The 13,811-nt window shown below is 37.2% G+C and overlaps 1 protein-coding gene across 5 annotated transcripts in view; it reads left to right on the top strand.

Annotated features, from left to right (window-relative positions):
* Positions 1-13,811, top strand: part of MARK3 (microtubule affinity regulating kinase 3) — a 124,607-nt gene that overhangs the window by 894 nt on the left and 109,902 nt on the right. The gene's annotated exons all lie outside the window — the stretch shown is intronic.

A 13,811-nucleotide genomic window follows, 5' to 3' on the forward strand; every position in this document is an offset into this window, starting at 1 on the left:
GGCAGTTGTAAAAGCCCTATTTGATCAAAGAGCTGTTGGTGTGTTTTCTTAAAAATGTTTATTTTCAAACTGACTCGGGATAGTTAAGTAATACCTACTGATGTTTGGGCAGGGAGAATATATTTTGTTTTGCTTTGGTGGGTGTGTAATTGGCTAATAAAGTCTAAAAGTTTCTGTTAGACTAGTCAGTATAACTTGCTTGGGTTGCCTTCTACTGTTCCATTAGGGTGTTTTAAGACATTGCAGTATTGGTTTCTCTAGATTTTCTGGTTTTGGTCATGCATATCTAATGAGACTGTCAGTTAGAGATTGTGTTTTTTAGTATCTAATAAAATAATAAATTGGACAAAATGAGCTACCCTTTATGGCTCATTCTTTTCAAAAAAATTTGAACTGGCAATAATCACAGTCTCTTAAAAAATGCTGCCTTTAAGAAATCCTTAAGATCTCTTTGGGTGGTAGTAAAAAATCCCTGGGTTAGAAGACCCTAATTACAAAAAATACACACACTTCATAAGGAATAGTTTTTGTAACATCTGTTTTGAGGAGGGGAGGAGAAACAAATTTGTTTTTTTTCTTTTTGTTAAATCAGTTACTGTTCTTTATAATCCTTTTAAAGCAGATTTCCTTAACCTGGTATCTTAGGAACTTTTTAAAAAGTATTTTGATAACTGTATTTAAATATAGTTGGTTTCCTTGGTAATCCTTTGTATTTTATTTTATTCATATAAAAAGTATTTATAGAAGGTCTGTAAGTTTCATCAGGCTGCCATAGGGATCTGTGAGATTAAAAGAAAAAGTTAAGAATCGTTGTTTTAAAGTGACAGCCCTCCTTCTCCCCCCCCCCAAACATTGGGGTAAATCACATCCAAATGAATTGTCTGAACTCGTCCAATTTTGGGGGAAGAACTGATTGAATTGCCAGCTAAGATTCTCTGCTGGAAACTAAATGCTGTACTTAAAAGATTCATTAACAGCTAGATTTAAAAGCATTTATTACATGCCTGCTGTATGACAGACACTATGCCAGATTCTTGGGCTACAAAGACAAATGAAAAAGGCCTTGCCCTCAGAGAATATACACTCTATTGGGGGAACTTTGTACACAGGCAAATAAATACATAATGTATACAAAGTAAATAGAAGGTTAATTTGATGAATTGATGAGTGGTATTAGGAAAGGCTTCAAGTACCATAGATAGATGGTACTCGAATGGAGCTTTGAAGGAAGCTAGGAATTCTAAAACGTAGTGATGAGGAGGGAGTGCCTTCCAGGCATGGGGAACTGTCTGCCAAGCTACAAAGGCGGGAAATGTCAGAGGAGTAGTAGGACGGTTGGATTGTATAATAGAGTTAGCGAAGATGTAATAAATCTTAAAACATGTTAGTGCCAGACCATGAAGGACTTTAACAGCCAAACAGAAGAGTTTATATTTTAATCTTGGGGTAATAAGGAGCCATTGGGAGTTTTTGAACAGGGTAGTGACCTGGTCAGACCAGTGTTTTAGTTAGTATTACTTGGGCACCTGTGTAAAGGGTATATTAGAGTGGGGGAAGTGACTTGAGGCAGGGAGATCAATGAAGAAGATTGTTGTAATCCGGATGAAAAAGTAGATGAAGGCCTATACTTAGAATGAAACCAGTGATGAGGGAAGGTGACTGATTTTAGACTTCCTTAGGAAAAGTTTCCTTCCTCTAAGTGTTCTTCACACTTATCTACCACAAGGTATCAAATGTCTGAGTTGAATCCTCACACTACTATTTGTTGGTTAGCCATCTGGTGATTTAATCTCTGGTAAAATTTGGGACAGAGTATCTCTAGCTATATCTATCTATAATAATGTTGAGTACTTGGTTAGTAACAATAGGTTGAAGTTGGTACAATAATTATAAACGGTATATGTTTTAAAATAGAATAGAATATGCATTAAATAGAATAGAATATGCATTGAATAGAAATGAATTAAATGCTGAATAGAAATGAACTAGAATAGAAATGCATTAAAAACTACTGAATAGAAAAATCTTAAATATTTAATGGATTAAATATTTTTCCTTTGAAGAGCTTGTCATTGATTTCTGACTGAATTTTTTTCTTGGAATGCTCAGTGGTATGGAGCAAACAAAAGGTTAGTCAGATTTGACTATTTGTTTGGAGTAGGGTCACAAACACAATTCCACACTTCTTAAATTGAAGCTAAAAACAGTAATGTAGCAGATCCCTATTGTAGTCTAAGGCAAAAAAAAACCAAAAGCTCATACCTGGTGTTTCCTACTCAGACCTATAGTTCAGTTTGTAAATCTGGATGAGGGAAAAAAACTGTGTATTTTTAAAGTTAAGAACAAGTGATTTAGGCTACAACAAGTAGTTTCTAGGTTTAACTTTTTGCTCCCTTTACTTTTATTAGGTGCTGCCATGTATATTGTAGTGTATCCTCAGGTGAAACAAAACTGTCCCTGCTCTCAAGGAGCTTTCATAGGCTAAGAACCCAGATAACTATAAATAACAAGTTAAATTATGTTATGTGCATAGGAAAGGCCCAGAGTAGTATGGTAAATTCTAGGAAGGTGAAAACTTGTAACTGGAAAGATCAGGAAAGATTACAAGGAAGAGATAGCTAGCACTTGAGTTGGATCTTGAAGGGAGAAAGTATTTCAAAGATGTATGAAAAAGCTGAGAGATCAGAAGACAATCAGGGAATTGCATGCAGTAAGAGTGTAAAAGTGGGAGCCGGGTTTGTGGGTCACGAAATTTAAAATTTTTCTGTTGGCAGTAGGTGCGCTGACGATCCCCTCCCCAATATTACTTGAAAGACATATTATAGGAAGATTACTCTGAGCGCTTTTATTCAGGGTGAGAGAATGGAGAAGCCAGTAAGAAGGCTGTTTCAATAGACCCGTTGAGAGGACCAGTCATGGGATTTAGAGCTGGAGGAGACTTAAGTGACCATCTAGGCCAGGGGTTGGCAGACTATCATCCAAGGTGGCTTGCTGCCTGTTTTTATTTTAAAATAAAATATACTTAGTTTTATTAAAAAATGTAAAAACCATTCTTAACTCACAGGCCTTACAGAAACAGGGGTGAGGCTGGGCCATACATCTCACTTAGGCCAGTGATTCTCGGACTTTTTGGCCTTAGGACCCCTCTACATTATTAAAACTTGTTATGGACCTCAAAGAGCTTTTGTTTATGTTTGTTGATAATTACCATATTAGACATTAAAATGTCTTAGTACTAGTGTGAAAATAGTTTTGACCTCAAGAATCCCTTGAAAGGGTCTCAGGGATGGTGGGGGGGAGTGGGAGAGGCATGGGGTTGGAATTGGGGGGTTTGGAATCACAGTTTGAGAACTGATGCTGTAGTCCAGTGCCCTTATTTAAGAAAACTGAGATTTAGAAAGGTTAAATGCCTTCAGGGCCATTCAGGTACATAAGTAGTAGAGCTAGGTTTCAAATCTAGGTCCCTTGATTCCTGAATCGAGGTTGGTTGCACTAGAAGTGGAAAGGAGGGACAGATACAAGAGAGGTTTTAGAGTTGGCAGCTAATTAGATGTTGACTGAAGAGTCAGAGGTGACTGAGGTTTTTAGCTTGGGTAATACTAAAGAAGGTGATGGTTGCCATTAACAAGAAAAAGGAGAACAAGTTGTAGGAGTAGAAAAGTGACTTTCAGTTTTGGACATGCTGAATTTGGGCCTTTGAATTTTGATTTATCAGGTTGTAATTTTGAGAGAGTTAGTAATATAAGAAATTGGTAAATTCTTTAGTTTTTAAAAGCATCCATTTCTTTGATTTTGAATTACATATTTTTAGCCTAGAGCATGTATTGCGTAAATTCTTTATATAGTATATTAATTATATTTCTTAACCCACTAAGTGAGAATTGCTATATGTTTCAGCATTGTTCACCTAAACTTGTTCATAGTAACCCTTGTCTTGGCTTGTTCAAGAAAAAAAAACTCCTTGAAGTATGTGTCTCAAAGCTACAACTCATATTTGTTTACTAAAATTCGAGAGCTGTTACAAAATAACTGATTCTAAAATTCTTACATTCATTCTTACTTGAACCTCACAACTCAAATGAGGTGGGTACTACAGGTATTGTTATCCCTATTTTACAGTTGAGGAAACTGAGGCGTCAGTTGTGTAAGTGATTTACCCAAGGTCACACGTCTGGGCAGCATCAGAAGTGGGATTTGAACCCAGGTCTCCTATCATAAACTGAAAATGCAGCACTTTAGTATTTCATTATGACCTCCTTTTTGGCCCCCTGTTGTAATTTGAATCTCCAATACTAAACTGATGGGTGTGTAAAATTACAAAAGATTTAGAATTTTAGACTCAACCGAAGACATCATTTAGTCCAACCTCTTCATTTAACAAACCGAGTTCTAGGCACTTGCCTAAGGGTCATATGCCAAATCAGTGATTGTTCAAACTCATACATACCTAAGTCTTTAAGGGCTTTTTCCACTACCCTAGCTTGCTTTACAAATGATTTATTAATTAACATAGGAAGGCTCATTTACATTAATAAAATCAGATATAAAACATAGTTTTTAAAAGCAGATATTATTTAAAGGCTGTAGGGGAATGGATTTCAGTACTAGATCAAATTCAAAATTCGAGTTTTGAATTTTAGACTGTGCTTTGTTACTGACTTGTTTTTGAGACCCTGGAAAACTTAGACACATTTTTAAAAAAATCAACCCAAAGATTACTACACAGATCTATTATTTGTAAAAGTGACAGAGAATAAGCTTCTTACAAAAGATGTAATCCTGATGGATATGGGGGGAAAATAGGAGTTCCTGTAGATAATGTATTTTAGCACCAGAAGTCATCAATTTCTTCTGTCTGTAAAATGGGTAAAATAATACTTAAAATCAAAATACCTTAAAGGATTATAAAAATGAATTTGATGGCTAGATAGAGTCAGTATAGCAAATAATTTCATGGGACTACTGTTTGTGGGTTTTAAAATTTTTTAATTTAATTTTTGTAATAAAACATTTTCTCTCTTATTGGAGGAAAAAAAGGGCAAAACTCTTATAGCAAATATTCAGAATGAAGCAAAATCAGATTCCCACATTGGCCATGTCCAAAAAATAATATTTCTCATTCTGCATCCATCATTTCTCATTCAGAAGGTAAGTAGTATGCTTATTCATTAGGAGTATTCTGAATGCAGATTACTAGGAATAGTAAATATTCAATAAGTACTTGGTTAGTAAACATTTATTGAGCCCCTACCATGTGCCAGGCACTGTGCTTAAACAATGGGTATACAGGGAGAAAGGCAAATACTCTCAAAGAACTCACAATATAATGGGAGAGATAGTATATAAGCAACTATGTACAAACAAGCTACATACAGGGAAAATAGGAAATAACCAACAGAGGAAAGGGTCTAGAACTAAGAGAGATTGGGAAAGGCTTTGTGTGGGGTTTTAGCTGAGACTTGAAGGAAGCCAAAAGGTAGAGCATTCCCTATGCTGTAGGAAGAGCATGAAGGTGAGCCAGTGAACATACCAAGTCACAAAATAGATTGTCTTATGTGAGGTATCCAAGGAGGCCAGTATCACTGGGTTGAAGATTATGTGGAGAGTGTAAGGTAGAACACTAGAAAGGTATGGAGGAGGCTACGTTATGAAAAGCTTAAATATTAACTAATACCAATTTTAATCATGACTTACCACAGTTTTGGCACTCCATACTTTCATGGAAAACTATACTCTTTTTAAAATGTTATCATGTTTAAAACAGTGATCTTAAACTAGGTTACTTGGGAAATCCTAATTTCTCTACCAGCACCTTGTAAGAATAAGTTTCCATAGTGAGCATGCTTAAAACTTCATTTACTTCATACCTTCTGGCAAAACCTGACAATAAACCAGATTTTGAGGTTCTAAACCGTAAGATAAGGAAGGATTTCATAACACCAAAATGTGAAACCCTTCTTTCCCCTCAGTCATACCTCTTTCCAAACATATCTTCCCAGGAAGTGCCTGTGAATTAGAGTACTAAATGAGAATACCAGATATGTTTGATGTGTGTGTGATGGAAAAGCAATGTGGTATAGGGAAAAGATTTAAAGTTGAGAGGACAAAAGATTTGAATCTTTGCTTTCTTATTACCATTGGAGTAACTTTGGGAAAGTCACTTTCCTTCCCTAGTCCTCATTTCCTCCTTTGTAATGAGGAACTTGGACTAGATTATCTCCAAAATTCCATCCCTCCGAACTCTATAATCCTGTGGTTTCATCACCAGCAACAGCTTGTTTCTGGAACAGGATCAGTGATTTTAGGTAATAGCCGGGAAAGCTTATCCTTGTTGGAAGAACTGGGAGAAGAGCAAGGCAAAAGTTTCCTTGTTTTACCTTTACTTAGGTAGCTATTTGAATATTCTTAAGTGAATAAGAGAATCTTTCCAGGATATCTTAAAAGTTTCTTTGTGTAGGGATAGTAAGCATTCTAAATTAATCTTTGAATCTCTAGCAGCATTTGGAGCAGTTTGCATGAAGAATATGTGCTTGAAGTTTTTTTTTCCTTAAAAATAGTAATTGATTCATAGGATTATGAGATTATAGACTCTAAAACTAGAAGATACCTTAGAGATCAAGAGTCCTCATTTTATAGAGTAGTGTGCTGATACCAGTGAGATTGTGAAGATCACATGGGTAATGGAGAACCTATTTACCCACTGGTCCTCAGATTCCAAATCTGTAGGGTTTTTTTTCCTCTGTGTTAAAGCATCAACCTGAGTATAGAGTAGACGAAGTGCTAGTATAGTAGAAAATTTTTCCCATTTTGAAGCTACTCTATAGACACCAAGCCTTCAACTTTGGCTTCATGAGTGCTATACTTCAACTGAGGTGTACTGATGGCTTGTCACAAATGGTTCTAAGTGAAATTCCTTCAAATTCTTAGATGTTAAATTTGTAATTATGAACCATATATTTTAAAATACAGGGTTCTTTTCCTCCCAAGTCCTCTATTCTGCCTTTGTTATTCCTTTTAAATTAAAACTGTGGGTAGGTATAGTTTTTTCCCCCACTTATTTTATTTTGTAGTTTCATGTTCTCTTTTTTAAATTTTATTTTGATTTATCAACAATCATTTCCATAAGCTTTTGACTTTTAAATTTTTCTCCCCCTCCCTAAGATGGTGCACAATCTGATATAGGCTAAACATGATATAGTTTTAAAACTATAGAACAGGAAGTGTTTTCCAGAGATCAGCCAGTCTAGCTTTCTGCCTTTAACTAAAACTTTTAGACAAAATAATACTTTAAATCTCAGTTAGGCAGCTTCCCGGAATCTGATACAATTAAAAGCATTCTACCCCTCCCTCCTTATGTACCTGTTTCCCTTCCCCCTGGACTCTCTTATCTTGGGCCTGTTAGTGGTAGGCAAGTCTTATCCAGTTTATACAGAGTGGTATTAAAGAGGTTGCTGGCTTTTTTGCATAAGGCATCAAAAAAAGATTATCCGTATAGTCAAATGTTTCAAGAATCTGTGATTTCCTTAGTATGCAAATCCCTCCATCTATGTAGATGGCTTAGATAAATAAGTCTTAGGTGGCTAAATCTGAGAGGTTGTAGAGGTTTACATGATTATTAAGTGTTAGGCCTCTGATGCAGGGTAAGGACTCACCATTTAACAGGAACTGATGGGGAAAATTAGACAGCAGTCTGGTAGAAATTAGGTTTAGAACCATAGCTTACCATGTACTAAGACAAGCTCCAAATGGATATGTGGTTTAGATATAAAAAGTCACATCATAAATAGATTAGAGGAGCAAGGAAGAAATTGCCTTTCAGATCTGTGGATTGGGGAAGAGTTCATGATTAAACAAGTAATAAGATCACACGAGATAAAATGAACAATTTTGATTATCTAAAAATTTTTTTTCACAAATCTTATGTAAAAATTAGAAGGAAACAGGTAATGGGGGGGGGAGGTCTCATATCCAAGATAAATAAGGGACTGATTCAAAGTTATGAGACAAAGAGCCATTGTCCAATAGATTAATGGTCAAAGGATGTGAATAGGCGGTTTTTTAAGGAAGAAATCCAAGCTATCAACAGTTATAAGAAAAAAAAAATACCCAAATCACTAATAGAAAAAGACAAAGGAACTTTAAAGTTCTTATTCATTCCTAGCAGACTGGCAGAAATGACAAATCAGAAAATTGACAATTGTTGGAGGAGCTGTGGGGAAAACAGGTAGACAAATGCACTCATTTGAAGCTCCAAATTGGTCCCTGTATTCTGGAAAGCAGTTTGACAATATGCTCAGAAGGTTACCAGACTGAACATACCCTTTGACCCTGCAGCATTACCATTACTAGATCTAAACCCAAAAGAAATCAGAGAACAAGTACAAAAAAATTTATAGCTCTTTTTGTGGTAGCCAAAAATTGGAAACTAAGAGGCTGTCCTATTGGGGAATGACTAATCAAATTGTGATATGTAATGGAATATGATTATACCATAAGAAGTGATGAAATGGACAGTTTCAGAAGAAACTGGGAAGACCTCTGAACAGAGCACACCGAGCAGAACTAAGAACAATTTACTCTGTGATAACAGCATTATAGAGAAAAACAACTTTACAAGACTTTAGAACCTTGACCAATGCAATTATAAACCGTGAGACTAAAAGCACAAGGATAAAACATGCAACTTACTTTCTTATAGAGGGATGATGAACTTAAAATCCAGAAAGAGATACACATATGTAGACATGGCTAATGTGGATATTTGTTTTGCTGGATTATGTAGGTATGTATTGAGGGATTTTGTGAATTGAAGAAAACTGGTTTGACTGGTATATCTTCAGACCCCCAGGGTGCATGGAAGACTTGGAGATTGGCATTGCCCATTCCTCCAGCCTCTTGCTGGATGGCACAGTTAAAAGTTAAGTTGCTTTCATCCCTATTACTCATTCCTCCCTCTTTATTGGGCAGTTTGGAAAGTACTCATTTCATTGGTCTTGTTTATACTAATATCTTCCCCTATTGATGGTAGGGCAATCTCTAGTTAATGCTATATTGTTTCTTTGTCTAAGAGTCTATTAAAGTTTGAGTCCTAAGGGTCTCTGGGCCTTCTACCAGAGTGTAGATACCTTTGCATTGCCAGGTGCATGTCTCAACCCCTCCCCCCCTTACCTCCATCCCCACTCCCCTGTGATGCCTTTGGATTTTAGGCAAAGGACTCGGAACACTGAGACAGTTGCATCTGTTTTCCTCCTGCTCTTTTTGAGTATAAAGTTTTGTTAACTGCTGTCTGGCTCTGTTGTTCTTCATCCAAACTGTCCTGCACTGCAGATTTTTAAATAATTTGCTCATTTGAGGGGGAGGGGTTAATGGGAAGAACAAATTGATCGAAATTACTTGAAAATTTTTGAATTTGTAGTAGACCTATTTGATAAATTCTGTGACTTCCTCTAGCAACATAGGAACTAGAGCAGAGAAGTGATGGGGGATGGGAAGGTGGGAGGAGGGACTAATTAAGTCTTTGAAGAAAAGAAAGTGAAGCCTCAGCTTCAGTGATGGAGACTGGAAGAATAATCCCATCCAAAAAGCACTTATTAAGTATCTGTTATTTTCGAAGTGTTGTCCTAAGCACTGAGTACACAAAGGCAAAACAAAACAAAAATTTCTGTTTCCAAGAATCTTATATTCAGATTGTATGTGTTTGGGGTGAGAGGGGAGGGCTAGAGACCATTATGAAGACAAAAATATTGAGCAGAAGTGAGACATAGAAACAGGTGAAAGGTTTGGAGATTGTGTCAAAAAAGAGGAATTTCATACTCCCAAGATCATAGGGGTGGCAGTGAAATCCATGAGCAATCCTATAGATAACATAGTTGAAGATCAGGTCACCTGAGAGTTCTGTTTGATCTGGGGAACCAGAGTCATTGAGAGGACAATTAGAATGTATTTTGAATCTTCAAGAATGAGGAAGAAGGGTCTGGTTGTAAAAACTGTAAATCGGGTACTAAATTCCTTAAGGGAATCGAGTATATTTTCACCAAAACTATCTGGATGGAGTGATAAAGATTGATTAGAATGATTGATTGGAATAAATCTCAAAAGAGGAGAGATTGAATGATAATGGTGCAGAGGAAGGGTTTGGAAATAGCATTGGAGAGAGGAGTATTGGAGAGAGTGTATTCCAGCTTATGATAGGGAGAGTAGCCTGCTCTGAGGAAATCCAGGTTTCTTTGAAGTGATGGAATTTGGAAATAGTGTGAGATCAAACATGCAAAGGCATATGGATTGTAAGAAGGATAGGGTTGAAATTATTTTCTTATAGGGAGAGGATGAATTTAAAATCTAGAAAGATACACATATTTAGACATTACTGATGTGGATATTGTTTTGCTGGATTATGTAGGTTATGTATTGAGGGATTTTGTGAATTGAAGAAAACTGGTTTGATTGATTTAAACCCAGACCCCCAGGATACATGGAAGACTTGGAGATTGAGCATACATGTTGACTAGTAGAGAGAGGGGTAGAGAATTTTAGCATTGGCAGATGGCAGTCTTGAATTACAGGGGCAAGAAGAACAAAAGGTTATCAGAGGAAAGAACCTGTTGATCTGGGCAGTCACTTTCTCTAGGGTTCTGTGATAATTAAGCTCTGTGGTGTCACTTTCTATGGTTTATTACTCCAAATACTGGGGAACTTCTTCATGAAAGGTAGATATAGCAGGTGGAGGTACCAGGAACTTTTGGTCAGGCATCTGTATCAATAAATAACTGGTAATTGGGTCTCTTGGGACAGACTGAATTCACAGTACCAGCTCTATAGCATCATTCCAAGATGATGGGTTAAAATTTTTAGAAAGTATCCCAAATGTTGAGCAGATAGCTGACTCCTGATCTTTTGACTCTCTGGAAATGCAGGACCTTTAGTACCTTTGGGATCCTGAGACTGGGGGTCTCTTATAGATATAAAAATTTTGCCAGTTGTGTATTTCTGAGCTTTTAAGTTGCTGACTCCCTTAATTTAAAAAATTAATAGGTGCAGCTAGGTGGCGCAAGTAGATAGAGCTCTGGCCTTGGAATCAGAAGAACTTGAGTTCAAATCCAGCCTGAGACACTTGAAACTTTCTAGCTGTGTGTCCCCGGACAAGTCACTTAACCCCGATTGCCTCACCAAAAAGCAAAAAAAAAAAAAGAAAAGGTAGAAGAATTATTCAGGACCCAAAGAATCATCCTAATGCATGTATGTCTCAGGTCCAGGTCATTCCTTTCCTCAAAAAAACCGAACACTAATGGCTTCCTATAGGTATATGGAATAAAATCCAAATTTCTTTATTGTCATTCGAGACTTCATGATTTGGTTGCAGCTTAATTCTGATTATTCCTCTTCAGCCACTCAAACCAAACTGGACTAATTATTTTGGGAACATCCCAAACTCTCCTGTAACCAGGTGGTGCAGTGGCTAAAGTGCTGGGCCTGGAGTCAGGAAGACTTTAGTTCAAATCTGGCCTCAGAAACTTACTAGCTACTAGCTGTGTTGTGTGACCCTGGGCAAGTTATTTAACCTCTGTCTACCTCAGTTACTTCATCTGTAAAATGAGGATAATAATAGCTTCTACCTTGAAGAGTTAAGAGGATCAAATGAGATAATATTTGTAAAGCTCTTAGCATAGTGCCTGGCCCGTAGTAGGCACTTAATAAATGCTTGTTCCTTTCCCTGTCCCCATGTCTTTTCTCATGATATTCATTCAAAGTATTTCTTTTGTAATACTCTTTGCCCCTACCATTGCCTGTCCTTCCTACTCATCCTTTAAGATGTAGCATAAATGCAGTTTCTTCTATTTAACATTTCCGGAGATTTTCTTGGCTACCCCACCTCCTCCAAAGTAATAACAGTATAAAGTTGGAAGGTACCTCAGTGACCATCTAGTCTAACCCATACCCAAAAGACCGCCCCATCCCCCCTGTACTCTCTAGTACAACATATCTGACAAGAGAGTCACTCATAGCCTCTGTTTGAAGACTTCTAATGAGAAGGAACTACCTCCTAAAGCTGCCCATTCTACTTATAGATAGCATTGATTGTTAAGGGGCAGCTCGGTTGCTCAGTAAATAGAGTGCCTGGCCTGGAGTCAGGAAGTTGTTGTTGTTCAGTTGTTTTGGTTGTGTCCGACTGCTTGTGACTCCTTTTTTGGGGTTTTCTTGGCAAAGATACTGTAGTAGTTTACCATTTCCTTCTCCAGCTTATTTTACAAATGAGGAAACTGAGGAACGCAGGATGAAATGACTAATCCAGGATCACACAACTGATAAGTATCTGAGGCAGGATTTGAATTCAGGAAGATGAGTCTTCCTGACTCCAGGCCCATCACTCTATCTACTGTACCACCTTCCAAACTTCTTTACCTGTCATTCAAGACTTCGTGATTTGGTTGGAGTTTCACACTGATTATTCCTCAAATTCCTGATTAACCACTTAAACAAAACTGGACACTGAGTTTGGAAAAAACCCAAACTCTCCCGTAACCAGTTGGTGCAGTGGCTAGAGTGCTGGGCCTAGAGTCAGGAACACTTGGGTTTAAATTTGGCCTCAGATACTCACTAGTTAGGCGACCCTGGGCAAATTACTTAACCCTGTTTGTCTCACTTTCCTCATCAGTAAAATGAGCCAGAGAATGACATGGCAAACCATTCCAGTAGTTTTTGCAAAGAAAACCCCCCAAAAAGGAGTTACGAAGAGTCGGATGTGACTAGAGGTGAAAAAACCAAAATGAATTGTTAAATTTTTCTTGGCCTCAAGCCTAACTTTGCTTCACTGCAACTTTCACCCACTGCTGGTTTTCCCTGCTGGGATCAGCACCTAGCAGTGCTTAATAAATGTTGATTGTTTGACTACCTGAAAAATAACAAGTCTTATCCTTCTTTTCCTCTATCCCCATCTTCTCCAGGTAAATATTCCTGGTTCTTTCAATTGCTTCCAGTATGACATAGACTGAAGGACATTCTAGTGTTCTTGGTGAAGACTTCCTTTGAATGTTTTCTAGCTTATCAGTATTCTTCCTAAAATTGATGCCATGGGGCAGCTAGGTGGTGCAGTGGATAGAGCACTGGCCCTGAAGTCAGGAGGACCTGAGTTCAAATTCAGCCTCAGACCAAACACTTGACCCTCACTAGCTGTGTGACCCTGGGCAAGTCACTTAACCCCAATTGCCTAAAAATAAAAATTAAAAAATTAAAATTGATGCCCAAAGTTTATAACTTTACATGGTATTTTCCCCCCTCTTTTGATATTTTTTCACCTTAACACATATTACAATGAATTTATGTCCTTGTCTTATATTCTCTTGTAGAATTGTAAACTCCTTTAGGCCACATACTGGATTATGTCTGAAAATCTTTGTATCCTTCACAGAGCCCTGCATATAATAGATTTTCAATGTTAATATTTCTTGAATGAATGTCTCTTGTTATTAACTTTTCCTTGATGCCTATGCATAGTTTTACATTTGAGAAAATTTTGAGTATCTTCCACTTTAAAAAGAATTGATTCCATCTTATTTTCAGTTGGGCTACTTGCCAGGTAGATTTCCTGAAGCCATTGTGTATATTAATGTTAACTTAATTAGTAGCTATGTGTAAGGAGGAGGTTTAAATATTGCCACAATTTTGAATTAAATGCGCTGACTTGTACTTTGGTTATCTACTATATTAAAGACAAGTTGACTTGGTGACTAGAGAGCTGGCCTCTGAGCCAGAAGACCTGGCCTCAGGCCCTACCTGTGACAGACTGATTGTGTGATCCTAGGCTAGTCACTTAA

This window comes from Vombatus ursinus, unplaced genomic scaffold, assembly GCF_900497805.2.
Source record: "Vombatus ursinus unplaced genomic scaffold, bare-nosed wombat genome assembly UNPS02007284.1, whole genome shotgun sequence".
NCBI classification, from domain to species: Eukaryota; Metazoa; Chordata; class Mammalia; order Diprotodontia; family Vombatidae; genus Vombatus; species Vombatus ursinus.